The following is a 19,093-nucleotide window of genomic DNA, read 5'->3' on the forward strand; positions in this document are numbered from 1 at the left end:
AACAGGAACAATCAAGGGATTTCAATACCAATTTCGTGTTCGTGAGCATACTAAATTTTGTGTTAGACCATACGTAATTCCGGCGCATTATAGGGACCGTGTTAGAACAGAAATACAATCTATGCTTGACGAGGGCATTATTGAGCCTGCAGTAAGCTCATACAACAATCCATTACATGTTGTTGAGAAGAAAAATGGATCAATCAGGCTTGTCTTAGATTCGAGACAAATTAATACTATCATTATTCCTAAAACAGACAGGCCGCAAACGTTGGAAGAACTTCTTCAAAATTTCAATGGTGTAAATGTGTTGTCTTCCATTGATCTCAGAACCAGCTTTTATCAGATCGAACTTCATCCAGAATGTAGAAAATACACAGCTTTCCTTTGTTTCGGCGTTTGTTATCAGTTTCGGAAACTTCCTTTTGGTTTGAGCATTTCTTCAGCAGCATTCATTCGCGGGCTAAATTCCATATTACCTGAGTTCTTAAAACGTCACATCACCTTATATGTGGACGATATTCTAATAGCAGACGCTTCATGGGAACAACATAATCGCATCCTCAACAGTTTGTTACGTATTTTTGCAGAATCTGGAATTACAGTTAACTTGGAAAAGTCTGAATTCGGTAGGTCAAAGGTGAGGTTTTTGGGACATATTATTTCTTCTGAAGGCATTCAGCCGGATCCTGAAAAGTTAGAAGCAATCAGAGCCATTCCAGTTCCATCCACAAAAAGACAAGTCCGCAGTTTTCTAGGTCTCGTAAATTTTTACCGTCGTTTTCTGAATATGCAAATCCTTGTTACACCAAAACTTTGTTCTCTCACTGGAAAAAATACTATTTGGAACTGGGACGAACAAGCACAGTTGGAATTCAATTCTTTGAAAGAATCGCTACTTAACGCGCCAATTCTAGCTCATCCAGATCTGTCACAAGATTTCTGCCTTAGCACGGATTCTTCTAAAGTCGGTCTTGGTGCCCATTTATTTCAAGAAGCCACAGAAAATGACACTACTGTTCAGAAAACCATTGCTTTTGCTAGCCGAGTGCTAACAAAATCTGAAAAAAATTATTCCGTTACTGAATTAGAAGCTTTAGCTATCGTTTGGGCATTTAACAAATTCCGTTTCTTTCTTTCTGGTAAGCACGTAAAGGTATACAGTGATCATCGTGCATTACAATTTCTTATGTCCTCAAAATTAAATCATGACAGGTTAAAACGTTGGGCATTGTTTCTGCAAGAATTCCGCTTCACAATAGTCTACATTCCCGGCAAGGAGAACATTGTTGCGGACGCACTGTCACGCGCACCGGCTGGGCTTGAGAAAAGTAACACAGAAGGCAACCTCGAGAAAAATTTCAGTATTCTTTACATTCAGAAAGTCGCCTTTGAAAACTTCATCACCACATCTTTAAAGGACATTGCTCATGAACAAGATAAAGATCCGATTTGGAAAGACATCAAAAGCAAATGGCATGAAAAGACACACACACAGATTCGGCATTATTATCTGGTTAGAAACAACATACTGTTCAAACGCTGCACTGTTGATGACAAGCTATGGGTACTTTGCATTCCTGACGATTTTGTTAATAAGCTCATTTGGTACATTCATTTCAGCTACGCACATTTTGGTCCACGAAAATGTTATCATATTCTTCGAACGACTTGTTATTTTAACAATATGGAAAAGAGAATTCGAAGAGTCGTGTCTATTTGTAAACTTTGTCAAAAGGCGAAACCATCTACTGTCTCACATCGTGCTCCGTTGTTTCCTATTATTCCTTCTAAATTAAAAGAATTTGCTGCAGTTGATCTATTGGGACCCCTTGTCAGAACATCGAATGGATTTTCGTACGTTCTAGTCGCTGTTGAACTTACTTCCAAATTTGTTTCTTTCACTCCGTTACGTAAAGCCACTGGACGATCTGTATCCAACGCCTTTGTTAAAAATTTCTTACGTGAAGTTGGCCACGTTGCTAAAGTCATTTCAGATAACGGACCGCAATTCAGATCTGCTGTTTGGTCTCGCATGCTTCGCAACCATAAAATCAAACCTGTTTTTATTTCATTGTACTCACCACATTGTAACCCCTCCGAACGGATTATGAAAGAAATCAATAAGCTTTGCAGACTTTATTGTCACAGAAAGCATCAGCATTGGGACAGATATTTACACTTATTTCAAAACGTGCTGAACGAAATGCCTCATGACTCCACTGCTTTACCACCTACTCTTGTACTGAAGAATGAAAAACCACCGAACAGAATCAGAGAGCTTGTACCTTTCCCGAATACACGTAAACTTCGACACAAAGACATAATTGATTTGGCTCTTAAAAATATAAAATCTGCAGCAGATAAAAGGAGAAAACTACACGGTGAAGCAAATGCAAAGAAATTGTATATTGGTCAGAAAGTTCTCATTAAAGCTCATTCATTGTCACATAAGAAGAAACACTTGAGTCACAAATTCTTTCTAGTTTACAATGGACCTTACAGAATCCGACGTATACCACATGATAATTGCGTTGAAGTTGAAACTCTGCGTACTAGGAAGAGTAAAGGTTTACACCACATTTCACACGTAAAACCGTTTATTGAAAGATAATCTGTTTTTTTTTAATGCAACATTTTGGTTTACTTGCAAATACATTATGGATTCAAGGTGCTTTCTGAGAGGTACCAGGTGACACAGTGGTTAGTTTATTTGACAGCTACACGACTATATCACGACGCTACTAATGTGTGACACAATTTACCTTGTTGCTTTTGCGGTGTATCTGTTTTATATCTGCACAGTTTTTCTGACTTCTTCTGGAAAGTAAAACATGTTTTAGTAGTAACTTTTGTGGTATAGCTACAATGAGACAGCCTTTTTCGTAGCACAACAATACGTTACAGTACAGTACTTTCTTCATCACAACAATAAGCGTAATAACTACGATATCTATACACAAAGCATTTCACTTTTGTGTATCATGAGGTAAGTACATTGACTTTAGCAGAACTTTGCTTACAGAGGACGATAACTACGACAGTTTCATAGAATTATCTTACAACATGACGCACAGTTTAGCGCTACAGGACACGTATTTGAGTGATTAATTTTATACTTAAAACATTTATTTTAAAGATTTTTTTTTTACAAAGAAAGTTTTCCGTGATACATTTCATTCCATTGCTGTAATCTGTAACACCTGAGGGTATAATTACATTAATCCTCAGGGGGGTACACGCTTACTTTGTGTACCATGTGTGTGGCAACCACAAGGAACCCTAGCTAATATGGTATTTGCTTATACAACTTTACACATCGGTACCATATTTCTCCAACACAGTATTACACAGTATTACACAGTATTACACAGTTGAATAACTTCACACTTATGAAATTGTATTTTGTTTGTACTTTGTAAACTGTTCATATTTTTTTGGAACCATTGTGATACTATGTGAGCTTTGAATTATGTGTTTGGTATGGAATCATGATTTTTAAAGTACGTTTGAGGCAGATGACACTTTTGACATGAGCAGAGAATTTTTTTTAGGTTTTGAAATTAGAAAGCTACGACGATTTTGAGAGTTGACTGAGGTGTTATGATGTTATTTTTACGGCGACGATGTGTATTATGTTGTTGAGGTATGTTTATTATCAATGAGATGATGCTATATGAGGAATCTGATTATGATACGTATGTTACGATGAAATATTGAAGTGTCGACGAATATGTATATGTATAATAAGGTAAGGAGTAATGAATAGTGGATAGGAACTCTGCTTTGTGGAAAAGGATGTTGGAAACCGAGAATCGTACTTTTAGAATTATGAAATGTGTGTAAATGCGTGAATGTATCACAATGCTGACGAATATTTTTTTTTGGACACTTATATTTATAGGATTTTGTTTCTACAGATTTGTAACACAAATGCTTGACCTATGAAATTTTTATATAAGACTGCCATTGTAGCGAAAACTGCTGTCGTAAATATTTCCGTACGAAAGTTAAGTGACCACCTGCACGTAATGCGTCGCGGGCACCCACCTGGGCGACAGCCGCCCGAAAAAAAAAAGGCCATTAGCCTTCCAGCGGCACAGGTAGAAAAACAAAAAGGGAGGCCATTAACCTCGCTTCTGACATTCTTTTGTAGAAAGCATCGCAAAAACGACACCGTCGAACTTGAAAACATATGATTACACTGGATGCCTAATGAAATGACGAGAAATATTTTTATGTCTATACACCTGATTATGACTACTGTCTCTCTAGTTGAGAGATTTTTCCACTAACTTATGAAATGTCACATGACTATTGAATGATATTTTTATGCTTTGCCTTTCATAGTTGCTTATTTCATTTGATATCTAGTTTCCAGCTGTGTTGCAGCATAGGTTTTATATAAAAAAAAAATTCATTTGCTAATGTGGACACTTTCTGTCAACAGATCTATTAAATAATTATTTTATGACCCACATTCTTCGAAAAAGGAGCTCTTGGAATGGAAAGACCAATAAGAAGGGACTAATAACAGGAACTGCATACATAATTTTCTTTTCAACTACTTGTTAATTTTTTTCGTAGAGTAAGTTTTTGTGATGCATCACTCTAGTGTTAAGATGTGACGTAAGTTTTAAACATGGCCATTTTTACTGTAATATTTTTTCTGCTTGAGCTATGTCATGTTTAGGTATAAGTTGCTGCTGTTTGTCAGGCATAGTGTTATTGAATTTGACTTTGTATTATTCTGTTAAGCCAGTTTTACTAATGATTTCTTGTTATTATTTGTTGCACATTGCCTTAGATTAGTTGTAATATTACAATTGCTTTGCTAATTTCTTAATGCTGCTTGCTTCGCAAATCTGCGTTTTTTTTCATTGCTGTTTATATTAATTGTTTTATGTGATGCTGCATTGCCTCGTCCCTTAGTTTAGCATCTGAGCTCAGTAGATTTAAGTTAGCGTAAGAGGGGTAGACTATATAAGAAACAGATTTGGCAAAAATGAGTATTGTGCACTAAGAACTAACTATTTTGAAAGAAATATGGTTGGAACACAGAAAAGAGGTACAGATAGGACTTTTTGGGAATAATGATGAACGAAGGGAGATCTCCAAGAACAAAAAAGGTTTTGTTCGCAAAATACTGCAGTACCAAAAGTTACACTGAAAACGAACCCTGTCCTTTCCTTTTGTGTTATCTCACTATGTGTTTGTGTACTCTTTTATATTTGTGTTTTTCCTGTCTTTATGTGTTTAGCTAATAAGATTTATGTTGTATAATTTTTCAAATACTATGTTATTTACTTTGTAAAGATGTTTAGACATTTATCTGTTCTGTTTTAATGCTCATGTGTGATGTTGATGTTCCAAAAGTTATTCTGATCTTTATGTATGTACTTATGTCATTATTTTTGTAACACTGATGTATATGTTTATTTCTATTCTTTTGTAAAGCCCCTATTACCGCAACTGTTATTTGTATTGTTATGTTCTTGAATGATGTGTTTTGTATCTTTGTTATTGTGTTCTTATGTTATAAAATTGTAATTGACACCAGGTCATCAAATTAAGCAACTTGTAAGTTACATTTCACTGCACACGTTTTTGTTGGTCATAGTATATGGACAATATGTGACAAGTAGGGACTGTTAGTGTTTGCACGTGTGTTAATAATTCAGCAAGGGACTGGATAACAGCATTGCTTGTTCTAAGGACAATTCCAACAACTTTGTGAGTGCACAAGTGGTGGTTATGGACTTGTTATATTATCCGCAAGACTCTTCAATGGTGATTGTGTACCTGCACAGTCACAACAGATGGCTGCTGGCCATCTCTACAAGGACTACAGTGGGTCTGCGCCTCTGGTGGCCCACCAGTACCATTATATCTCTACAAGGACTGCAGTGGGTCTGCACCTTTGATGACTCACCAATACCATTATTTCTACAAGGACTGCAGTGGGTCTGCACCTCTGGTGGCCCACCAATACCGTAATCTCTACCAGGACTACAGTGGGTCTGCTCTGTGATGACCTACCCACCAATACTCTTCAAAACTTCGACTGACTCCGCTGTGAGTTTGCTCTCTTGTGGCCCATTACCTGTCAGCATGTCGAGAGTCAGCACTGTCTTTCCGTTGGAAGGACAACGATACTTCTTCAAGACTGCATGGAAATCCACTACTTCCGTGTGCATTTTCTTTTACTGCTCAGACTTTGAGAAAAACACTGCAATGTGATGAATGATCAGGACTGTCTTTATGGACTGTGAGAAAATTTTAGCTTTTGACCAACATTGTATCAATAAGTGTGTGCATTTGATTTCTTTGTTATTGTAATTGTGAAAAAAAAAATTTTAACAAATATGTATTGGCCAGTGCCCAACAAAATTTGTAAAATTTTTTGTGGGGAGCATGGGGGCTATGTAAGTAGGCTGTTTAGGTTTTTTTATTGATAACGCCACCTCAGTATGAAAATCACCGGCTGTGCCGTGTGCAGTCTGTGGCTGCTTTGCATTGTTGTAATACTCAACCATTGTAGTGTTAGGCAGCTGGCTGTGAACAGCGCATAGCGCTGGGCAGTTGGAGGTGAGCCGCCAGCAGTGGTGGATGTGGGGAGAGAGATGGTGGAGTTTTGTAATTTGTCATGATATCAAGGTAAATACATTGTTTGTTCTCTATTAATATCTTTCATTTGCTAACTATCCCTATCAGTAGTTAGTGCCTTCCATAGTTTGAATCTTTTATTTAGCTGGCAGTAGTGGCGCTCGCTGTATTGCAGTAGCTTGAGCAGCGAAGATTTTTGGTGAGGTAAGTGATTTGTGAGACGTATAGGTTAATGTTAGTCAGGGCCATTCTCTTGTAGAGAATTTTGAAAGTCAGAAGATTCCAGGTTCGAATCCTGGCAGGGTCGCCATATGAAACGTCCCCTTTTAACAATTTTACACGACTGTGCTTAACCTGACACACAATATTTTTTTAGCGCAACGCAATCTGACTTTCAACACACAATATTTTGTTAGCGCAACGCAATCTGACTTTCAAAATTCTCTACAAGAGAATGGCCCTGACTAACATTAACCTATACGTCTCACAAATCACTTACCTCACCAAAAATCTTCGCTGCTCAAGCTACTGCAATACAGCGAGCGCCACTACTGCCAGCTAAATAAAAGATTCAAACTATGGAAGGCACTAACTACTGATAGGGATAGTTAGCAAATGAAAGATATTAATAGAGAACAAACAATGTATTTACCTTGATATCATGACAAATTACAAAACTCCACCATCTCTCTCCCCACATCCACCACTGCTGGCGGCTCACCTCCAACTGCCCAGCGCTACGCGCTGTTCACAGCCAGCTGCCTAACACTACAATGGTTGAGTATTACAACAATGCAAAGCAGCCACAGACTGCACACGGCACAGCCGGTGATTTTCATACTGAGGTGGCGTTATCAATAAAAAAACCTAAACAGCCTACTTACAAATGGATAACGATACACTGAAAACCATATAGGACCTGAATTTATCCAAAATTAGAATTATATTAATACCTTCAGCTGTTGACGGGCGTTGATATATACCAACGGGGACAGGCGAAAATGTGCGCTCCGACCGGAACTCGAACCCGGAATCTCCTGCTTACATGGCAGACGCTCTATCCATCTGAGTCACCCAGGGCACAGAGGTTAGCGTGACTGCAGGGACTATCTCGCGCACGCCTCCCGCGAGACCCACATTCTCACCTTGTATGTCCACACACTACATTCTTAGTGTCCCACCCCAACACACTCATTACTCGTGGAAAACATTCCTTACCAAGTCCCGTAAGAGTTCGGGGAATATGTGTGCATCTGCACAGAACAAGAAGGTCATGGGCGGTATTGCCAGAACGATATACTTATATGGATATGGCGTCTGTTCTTTAGGACATGTCGGAAAGAGCAGACACCATATCCATATAAGTATATCAATTTACCCATTCCGAGACGACTGAAAACTGTTTGCTATGTCAACATGTTTTATACACTATGTGAAGCATGGTTATGTGCACGTTATTGGTGTTTCTCTATGTAATCCAATTCCTGTATGTAAGTAGTAGCCCGCATCTCGTGGTCGTGCGGTAGCGTTCTCGATTCCCACGCCCGGGTTCCCGGGTTCGATTCCCGGCGGGGTCAGGGATTTTCTCTGCCTCGTGATGGCTGGGTGTTGTGTGATGTCCTTAGGTTAGTTAGGTTTAAGTAGTTCTAAGTTCTAGGGGACTGATGACCATAGCTGTTAAGTCCCATAGTGCTCAGAGCCATTTGAACCATTTTTGTAAGTAGTATATCTCAGTTAGTTTGGTAGTTTCGTCCGAAAACACTTGATTACTGTTTAGGAGGACTAGGTTTCAGTCCTATTCGCGTGTTATTATTCTTCTTTCTCCTTTCATTGCTTCTTTCACCTCTACGGTTGGATGAGTACCTTTGTTAGTCTTATTTGATAAGGATCCCGCGTGCTTCAGAAATATTCAAACAAAAGACGCACGTGTATTTTGTAAGCAGACACTTTTCCAGACGTCTTCTGTAATTGTTCTTGGAGCATGTCGCTTTCCAAAGATGTTATACTTTCATTTTCAATATACGTCTTCCATGTTTTCGAAGGTTGCCTGATCACGAAATCTCAGTTTCCGTAGTAACCTCATGTTAATGGTACCTAGTTTGCATCCAAAAACTGGGCACATCAACTATTTCACATGCGTTCTCTTTTTCACACTCATGACGCTTCAAATCAAATGCATCTCGGGGTTTTGTAAGATGAAGGATGCTCGGTGAATCCGTTTAATATGCGAGACACGTGTCTGAAAACTTACGAAACTCTTTCAACTCTTCTCCGCAAAATGCATTTTGAATGTTATAGCTAGGAAGGGACAAAGTACCCAGACCAATCTGCAGAAACATCTGTCGGTTCGTTAGGCGACCAAACTGCCATTAGTTTGATATCAAACCATAAGGATTCAGCAGATCCTATACCTAGCAGCATCCAAGGAAAGGTACTTGAGGACGCCTTGAATGGCTCGACCAGTTTACGACACAGCTCGAGAAATCTGGAGTTATGCTCGAGCTTAGAACTTTTATTGTTATATGAATTCTAATAATAGAAATAAATATGAATCACGGATTGCGCTATTTTCTAGAATGCGGATAATACGTAAAAACAGCAAGTAATAAGTAATTAAAAGAACCCAATCACCATTGAGACCATTTTTTGGGCCGGCCGTTGTGGTCGAGCGGCTCTAGGCGCGCCACTGCTACGGTCGCAGGTTCGAGTCCTGCCTCGGGCATGGATGTGTGTAATGTCCTTGGGTTAGTTAGGTTTTAAGTAGTTGTAAGTCTAGGGGACTGGTGACCTCAGATGTTAAGTCCCATAGTGCTTAGAGCCATTTGAATGATATGAACCATTTTTCGGGATATCACCCGCCCCGCAATCTAGTGGCGTCACTTGGTACTACAGTATCTTCACAATTAGTCTTACCGCTGTAACCTATTCCTGCGCTCGGAATTACAGTCGGTTTATTATGATTTATTTAATTTATTAGATATTTATTTCTTTCTTCCCCAATTCCTCTGAGTGTTATCATCTTGCTGTCAGGTTTAGTGATATGTGGTAATTTTTATACCAGTTACTGTATTATGTGAAGAAGGATGGAACTGTTCAGTTTCAATCAACATTTTACAGCTTAATAACCAAAGGAAAAGTTGTAGTGGGCTCAGAGACAAGTAATATTTTTTTTAAGGACAACATTGTAGCTTTTGTTCTGACTATACTCAAAAATCATCACAGATTTTTAGGCAGATTATAGGCTACAGTATGTGAACTCGTATTGCAATTTCGTTCAAGGACACGCAGAAATTTTCCTATGCGGGCAGACGCAGCCGTTAAACTTCATAATGAATGAAAGTAAAATGTACCGCAAGATGGCTGTAATTGGAGATTTCTTTATGTAGCGAAACGGGTCTTAACAATGAAGAAACCACCTGTTACAGATGGTATTTCGATTCATTTTACTTTCATTCATAATTCGTTCAAGAACAATATGAGTTTTTATAGTATGGGCTTCAATACCAAGTCCTTCTTAGCACGCCGACACTGCCAGATTTTAAAAATAGGGAAAGTCTATCGTTCTTTCTGCTTTGCAGTTTCTCACGTCTCATAGAATAGGAATATCTATGGAGTGAGCATAGCGTGCTGTCCACGCGGCCAACATTAAAATGACGATAGTATGACATAATTGCTTAAATTTTACGCAAGGACGTAAAGTTCAATATTTAACTTATTTACTCAATTTTCAGAAATGTTATTATTGTTCCGGCGTATCGACAAGCGCCAGCACGAAGATTAAGAACTCAAAAGCAGAGAAGGCTGTGACACGACGTCAGCCAATAATTCGCTGACTACGATCGCACCATGACAGGAGCGGTCTCTATACGAAGAAAATATAGGTGCCACTCCTGCCAGCCTCGGCCAGACGGTAATAGACCTACTTTAGCAGACCCGGGGGATAGAGGACGGACAGTAGTAGACCGGCTGTAGAAAACCCGGGGTGTAAAAGACGAACAGTAGTAGAACCGGCATTAGAAGATGCCATAGAAGAGCGTCATCCTAAATGTTATAACGAGACTTGTGCCATATAGCTATTACTCACATGGACATTGTACATAGCAAAGGACATTGATTGTTTGCATGTCACCAATCGCTTGTTACGTTCTTGTAAACCAAAGTTAATTTATTGTCAATCTACTTTATTGTAATAAAAACCATTAATGTGATTTGCTTGAATTGTTGAGTAGCTATCCGATAAAGCAGCATCCTTTTAGGCACCCTGTAAGAGACGGACGGGCAGGACTTCACAATTATTAGTAACAGCAATAGTGTTAAATTGTTGCGGCTACGGATGAAATTCGAAATTAGTCAGAGGAGGAAAAGTTACATTTCACAGGTGGGTACCAAAAAGGACTAATTATAATTATTATACTAATAAAAGGCGCTTATATAATGATTAATGTCGGCAAACAGCGTAATAAAGGCATACGCGCTAATTTGTGTGACTATGTAGCCATACGCTAGGTGACAAAAGTCATGGGATAGCTATATAAACGTATGCAGATAGCGACTACACCAAGTATAAAAGTGCAGTACATGGGGGGGGGGGGGGGGCTGTCATTTGTACTCAGCTAATTCACGTGAAAATGTTTTCCGACGTGATTATGGCCGCACGACGGGAATCAAGATACTTTGCACCCTGCATGATATTTGGAGCTCGACGCATGGGACATTCCATTTCGGAAATTGTTAAGGAATTCAGTATTTCGAGATCTGTAGTATCAAGAGTGTACAGAGAATACTAAATTTCAGGCATTGCTTAACAAACGAGAGCAGTCGCTTTTGCACGGAGGTGTCAGTGCTTACAGACAAGCAACACAAATGAAATGACCGATCAATGACGGACGTACGACGATCCTATCAGTCAGGGCAGAGGGGAGAAATTTGGTGTTAATGGGCTATGGCAGCAGACGATCAAAGCTAACTGCATGACATCGCCTGCAGTGCTTCTCCAGGGCTCGCGACCATATCCGTTGGACCCTAGGCAACTGGAGAACCGTGTCCTGATCAGATGAGTTCCGTTTTCAGTTCTTAAAAGGTGATGGTATGGTTATGGTTCGAGTGTGACACAGACAGCACAAAGCCATGGACCCAAATTCTCAACAAGTCACTGTGCAAGCTGGTGATGGTTCCGCAATCGTGTAGTCTTTATTCACATGCAATAGACTGTATCCCCTGGTCCAGCTGAACCGACCACTGACCGGAAATAGTTATGTTAGGCTACCTGGAAGTCATTTGCATCCATTCAACGATGGTTTCTTTGTGGATAACAATGCCCAGTGTCACCAGTCCACAGTTGTTCGTTATTGATTTGAGGATCATTCTGGACAATTAGAGCTAATGATTTGATCACCTAGATCGCCCGACATGTGTCCCATCGAACATTTATGAGACATAATCGAGAGGTCTGTTACTGCACACGGATCAGTATTTCTGCAGGGGAATTCCAACGACTTGTCGAGTTCATGTCACGTTAAGTTGCTGCACTAAGCCAGAGAAAAGAACGTCAGACATGATAATAGGAGGTATCCCATGACTTTTGTCACCTCAGTGACTACAGTGGCTAACAAAAATCGTCAAGAACTCAGAAGATGTGGTCGGACATCAAGGTAGCGTCGTACACGTACATACTATCGGCAGGTATCTAAATGACAGAAAACATAAACACCACACAAGGATTAAACCTGTTCTATGATCGAGGTACATGTGATCATCATGCCGCCAATCCATGCAACCGTCATTGCCGTTAGATAAATGCTCATGATGCAGTGCTTCTTAATACAAGCAGCTCCTCATTTGGCCTTCCAATTTTATAAACCATTCGGCTACGGAGGTAGTTGAATGTAACTGATTAGAGTTCCAGTTCACTGTGATAGGTGGAACGACCATGAGAGAGCATTGGCATGTTCATGTTTTGTGTTGTCACCATGCCTGGTAGTATATATAAGAGGTGTGAACAGCGCCAGATTTTGAGTGATCATTGTGGAGGAGACGGAAATGCCGTGCACATGTGTGAGACAACTTTATTTTGAAAGGAGCAACATTGTGCACCTCCATTTGGCCATCTGGTCCAACCATGCAATATTCAAATTTGCGGGGCACTCGGATGTGACAATGACCCGACGTTGGACTGTATGGGAACTTGATGGCAGGCATTTTCGTCGGAATCTCCGGTCGACCATGTCTGAGTACCAGAGGGGAGGATGGCAGTATTGTGCACCAGTCACACAGTAACCTCTTCACCTCTGTGGCCCTCACCCAAGGACAAGCGCTGCACTCCCTGCAACATTGTGTCATTCCACACCATTGGTCGCAGACTAGCAACAACCAGACAATGAAATTACCATTCAATGCGTAGACTGCCGCTAACACCGCAGGACAAACGACTGCATTTGACGTGGTGTCGTGACCAGAAATGTTGGACTATTGCTGTTTTGTGTCGGACTGTGTTCCCCAATGAATCGCATTTATGCATTACCCCAAATAACCACTCTTGGCGACTAAGTAAAGGTCCCGTTCTTCCAGTGTTTTGGAGAGGCGTAGTGGTGTTACTTCTGGTATCATGGTGTGAGGAGCCATCAGTATGATTTCATGATACGGGTGGTGGTGATTGAGGGAACTCTCAGGGCACAACACTACACCATGGGCATCCTTCATCCTCAAGTATTAAGTTTAATATGACAATATCCTGTTGACCTGTTACAACAGGACAATGCTCGTCAGCGCATGGTACATGATGATGATGATAATGATGATGATGATTGGTTTGTGTGGCGCTCAACGACTTGGTAATCGGCGCCGATACGAATTCCCAACCTTTTTACAGTCCAGTCACGCCATTTTCCCGAATGATGAGAAATTGGCGGACAAAATCCCCGACCCGGCAGGTAATCGAACCCGGGATCCCGTGATGCAGAGGCACCAACGCTAGCAACTAGACCACGATCTGCGGACCACATAGTACATCTCTCTCTGAATCTCTGCGTGATGTTGAGGTATTGCAGTGGCCAGAAAGATAACCAGATCTGTCCCAGATAGATAATATGGGTATCGGCTTCGACATTTGTCTCAGTGACAGTATCCAAGCTACCAAGGACTGATTACAGCAGCTGCAGGCCAGCTTGCCTAAAGGAGAACCCTTGTGACAATCTTTCTTGATGAGTCAGTGCATGTATACAGGCCAGAGAGGGTGCAACGTCATACTGGTTAGTGCGCTCATACTGTCAAGTTCTTTGTTTCTTTGACTCCATATTGTATTCACTGTAATAACATAATACCCTTTCAACCGGTTAAGTTTCATTTCATTCCCTCCTCCCTTCTGCACGCTATATTTATTATGTCACGCAGTGTAATTAGGAGGATACTACCAGTTAATCGAATATGTACAGGTTTCGAGAAATTTTTACCTGCAGATAAAATTTATACAAAACGTTCAGAGTTATCACCTCCGAATTATAGACACCTCCAAACCACTGTGCTTGTTTCAAAGTCGTTACCTATTGATACCTGAGGCACATGTAATGTATACGTGCCATTGATATTTTCCTAAAGATGAAGGAAGATTAACCATACAGAAGCACATAGAAAGTAAAATCAGAAGAGATTGCTGGTCATAACGCCAAATTCGGTGTTTTTCGGGACACCTACACTTTGGCGTATTTGGAAGGAATTTTAAAATACCATATAATAATTTATACAAACACAGATGTACCAGTACGGTAAAGAGCTATAAAGCCCTAGAAGTATCTGTGACTATACTTTGTACCTATGCCGAAAAATTAGTGATATACGAACTGTCGCAAACATTTTGTCTAAAAAGTTTTAATGCACTTACATTCCAGACATCAATTGCACATTATTAGGATATGACACGTATCAAAAAGCCACGATACTTTTGAGCGGGATATATCTGTACTATCAATGTAATAACATTCGGAACGCCCTCTCTATAGGTATTCCTACACTATGGTATTGCTTGCTCTCGTGACGCGCAAGTCAAAAAGTCATTGTTCGATTCTGTATCGGGTTTTGCGGCGTATCGCGATATCTCGATCCAGTTTGAATAATGATGTCATTCGCCCATCCCTGCTCATATCTTCTCTCCTTAAATGAATAGGTTTGTTGACTTCATGTTTGTAGGTCGATCTGGAGAAAGTAAGAGAGGGAAGGCTATCAATTGTTGCGTGTCATATTACAAGGGTACCATATCAATCGTTGGGCAAGTTCTTAGGGAGACGGACATTCATTAGGCATTGTCGTTATCGTGCTGACAATGCAAACTTTTACGATTTGAGCGCGAGTGTGCTTGAGAGTGAATTCGGTGAGTCAGTGAATCAATGGGTCGAGTCCCGAGCGGAGGTAGGCTGAATATTGGGGAATAGATCACAGAATGAAGGCTTTTACGGCAGGTGTTGTCATCACTTAACACTTCCGGGCTGAGATGCCGTGGTCCAGCAGTTCACCGCTTGTCCTCAGTGGATGCCTTCCGCAGTCGAAGGCGAAACGTCAGGGGAGAGTTTTATGTATGGACCACGGTATCTCAGCCCGGAAGTGTTAAGTAATGATTGGGGAATAGAGTTAAGATGAATGTTAAAAGATAAATGTTGGCACTAGGTAAGAAGTGGAAATACGCTACGAGAAAGAATGTTAATTAGTGAATTCACGGCAAAAGATGGCTATAATTAGTTAATAATTAGTTATTAACCAAGCTGTGTTCGAGTTTAAAGTGGCTCAACTGTTATAAGGTTAACGGCCATGTGCGAATAGTAAGCAACAGGGGGTCTCCTACCTAGGTACATTGAGCGACTGAAAATTTAATAACTTGTATGGGGAATGTTCCACAATGACACCAAGTTTAGTGAATATTGTGTTATAAAGACAGCGACAAGAGCGAGTTCGAAGTGCGGTTTAGGGTTGGAATTTTTGTGTAATAAATAGTGACTAAAATCAGCCTGGATGTTTGTCAGTGTCGGTTATTAAATATAAACAATGCGCAAAATGTCATCTATTGAAGTACGATGATAAATAACGAAAACTGTATTACAATCGAAATAGGGACGTGGGTTTGGTTCTAGGCGCACTTCACCCTCCCGTCTTTACTTGCATTTGAGTTTTTCACCGCGAACTACACAATTTGTGATTGTATTTAATGAAACTTGCGACCGCTAACGTCCATGAAATATAAGACTAGGTGCAAGCTAACAGTATTACTTTACTTACCTTGCATGCGACAAGGGCTTTCTCGACCATACGCCTCATGTAAGTACGCCTCATATAAGCCTCTTCAATTTCTTTTCTTTCGAGTGCACTATTTGTGCATTTGCAGTTGATTTTCATCTTAGCTGTGTGCTTATTCCGCCACTTCATTCGGGGTATCCCTCTCATTTCATCTAGGGACCCGAAATATTCTATTCTGGGTAGTCTGTTCTCCATGATTCTTGGTGTATTGTCAGCCCACGGAACATTCTCTTCTTTAACACTTCTACGATATTTGTTACGTTGTTAGTACATCATCCATTCCATGTTACTTTCATCGCATACATGCCAAAAAAATTTTCTTTTGAATATTAACGGGTTTTGTTCAAATTTCTTCATAAATAGTAATGCTTCACATCACTATAATATTACCTGTATAATAGTCAAAGAGAATATTGTACTTATTACTAGCTTATCTCTTCCTTAAGATATTCATCAAACTGAAAAGTTCACTGCTGCTAGACGGATGTCTGTTTCTTCATCCGTTCTGTTGTTGTTACTAAAAAGACTCAATATGTAGTTGAAGCGGTCTTTTTTTTCTTTAAGACGGAATCCTCTTTTCTCAGCGATTTTGTAATAATTTTGCATCATTCTGATCAATTCTGTTTTGAAACTACCTATCAATGCGTCATGATCTGCATAAGCAAGTCTAATAAAGTTTACCCCTGCAGTTGGATCCCTTGTGGATTACTTTCAGTAAATTCGCTATCGATGTTACATAAATAGGTGAAATGGCGTCCCCTTATCTCAGTCCAATGTACACCTTAAAATTTTCGGTTTCTATTATAGATAACATCATTTAAAGTTTCGAATCTAACATTATACTGACTAAATTTCCACTCAGTTATTGTTAATGGGAGATATTCATATTACGTCATAGGTTTTGGGATTGTACTACTGTATTCACTGGGCACAGAGGCTCCATACGATACAATGGAGTCAGCGGGGTTGCCTGCACAATAGGTGTCTGCGGTGAGACCGTAATTTTGGGGGTTGGGTTCTTTGGGGGAAGAGACCAAACAGCGATGTCATCGGTCTCATCGGATTAGGGAAGGACGGGGAAGCACGTCGGCCGTGCCCTTTCAAAGGAACCATCCCGGCATTTGCCTGGAGCGATTTAGGGAAATCACGGAAAACCTAAATCAGGATGGCCGGAAGTGGGATTGAACCATCGTCCTCCCGAATGCGAGTCCAGTGTGCTATCCACTGCGCCATCTCGCTCGGTCACACCGTAGTTTTGTTCCGGCGTACAGAGGGTATTGTCTTGGTTACACTATTTTGCTACGTCGATTACAAGGGCGGAACGACTGTAGAACTTTGCTCAGTACCTCTCCGCCCACCGGGTAATTAGGAGACTGCACGGCTCAATGACAACAGACCGGAGTAGTAATGCAACTGGAGTGCCAGTGATCTACGTCATCCTGGATGCTAGTACGACTAGTGCCACGACCCATCTTCGGTGGCTACCGCTTGCCCACTTAATTCATCGCTCGGCGAATGGAGTTGGAACTTCATGAAGATTAGATTAGATTAGATTAGTTTTCGTTCCATAGATCCGTGCTGAGGAGATCCTCGTGGATGTGGAACATGTCAATTTTTTTTAAAGCTGAAATAACAATACTAATACTATGAATATATACAATACATCATTTGTTTCTATTAAAAAATTCGTCAGTGGAGTAGAAGGAGTTGGCCACTAGTAAGTCTTTCAGGCTCCTTTTAAAGTGATCTTTATTTGTAACTAAATTTTTTATGTTTACTGGCAAATTATTGAAGATGAGTGTTCCTGAGTAGTGGACCCCTTTTTGAACTAAAGTAAGTGCTTTTAAGTCCCTGTGCAGATCTTTTTTGTTCCTGGTATTCTATGTATGAACTGAGTTGTTTGTTGGAAAAAGAGTTATATTATTTAGGACAAATTTCATTAATGAGTAAATATACTGAGAGGCAGTAGTTAGTATACCCAGTTCTTTGAAGAGATTTCTACAGGACGTCCGTGAATTTACTCCACAAATAATACGTATTACACGCTTTTGGACTCTGAAAACTTTTTTTTGACTTGAAGAGCTACCCCAAAATATTATACCATATGACATTATGGAATGAAAGTAGGCAAAGTATGCAAGCTTTTTCATTTTTATGTCGCCTATGTCTGCTAACACTCGAATTGCAAATACAGATTTGTTAAGGCGTTTCTGCAGTTCTGTGGTGTGCTCTTCCCAACTGAATTTATTATCAAGTTGTAATCCCAGGAATTTAAGACTGTCAACCTCTTCTATCTGCTCTTCTTCGTATTTTATGCATATGCTGGGTGGAAACCCTTTACAAGTTCTGAATTGCATATAGTGAGTCTTTTCGAAGTTTAATGTCAGTGAGTTGGCTTTAAACCATTTATTAATATCCATGAAAATATCATTAGCAGATCTTTCTAGAACTACACTTGACATACTATTTATTGCAATACTTGTGTCATCTGCAAACAAAACGAACTCTGCTTCAGGCAGTGTAACTGATGAGAGATCATTAATGTACACAAGAAAAAGCAATGACCCTAAGATGGATCCTTGTGGGACACCACATGTAATTTCTTCCCATTCTGATGATGACTGATGACTTAATTCACTAGTCCCTTGCACTGACACCCTTTGTTTCCTGTTAGTGAGGTATGACTTGAACCATTTTGCAGCACTGCCGCTGACACCATAGAATTCTAATTTACTTAAAAGGATGTTGTGGTTCACACAATCAAATGCCTTTGACAAATCACAGAAAATACCTGCTGCTTGTAATTTGTTATTTAATGAATTAAGTACATTTTCACTGTAGGTGTAAATAGCCTTCTCGATATCAGAACCCATTAGAAATCCAAACTGTGTTCTTGATAATATGTTATTTGTGGTCAGATGGTTGAGCAGCTGCCTGTACATTACTTTTTCTAAAATTTTTGAGAATTCTGGCAAAAGTGAAATCGGTCTGTAGTTTGATGGTATATATTTATCCCCTTTCTTGAATAGAGGCTTAACATCTGCATATTTTAGCCAGTCAGGAAATGTCCGAAGTATAATTGACTGGTTACACAAGTAACTTAGAATTGTACTAAACTCACAAGAACATGCCTTAATTAACTTTGTTGATATTTCATCGTACCCACTAGAATGCTTTGTTTTTAAAGATTTTATTATGGACGTTATTT

The sequence above is a fragment of the Schistocerca nitens genome, chromosome 1, assembly GCF_023898315.1.
Source record: "Schistocerca nitens isolate TAMUIC-IGC-003100 chromosome 1, iqSchNite1.1, whole genome shotgun sequence".
In the NCBI taxonomy this organism is placed as follows: domain Eukaryota; kingdom Metazoa; phylum Arthropoda; class Insecta; order Orthoptera; family Acrididae; genus Schistocerca; species Schistocerca nitens.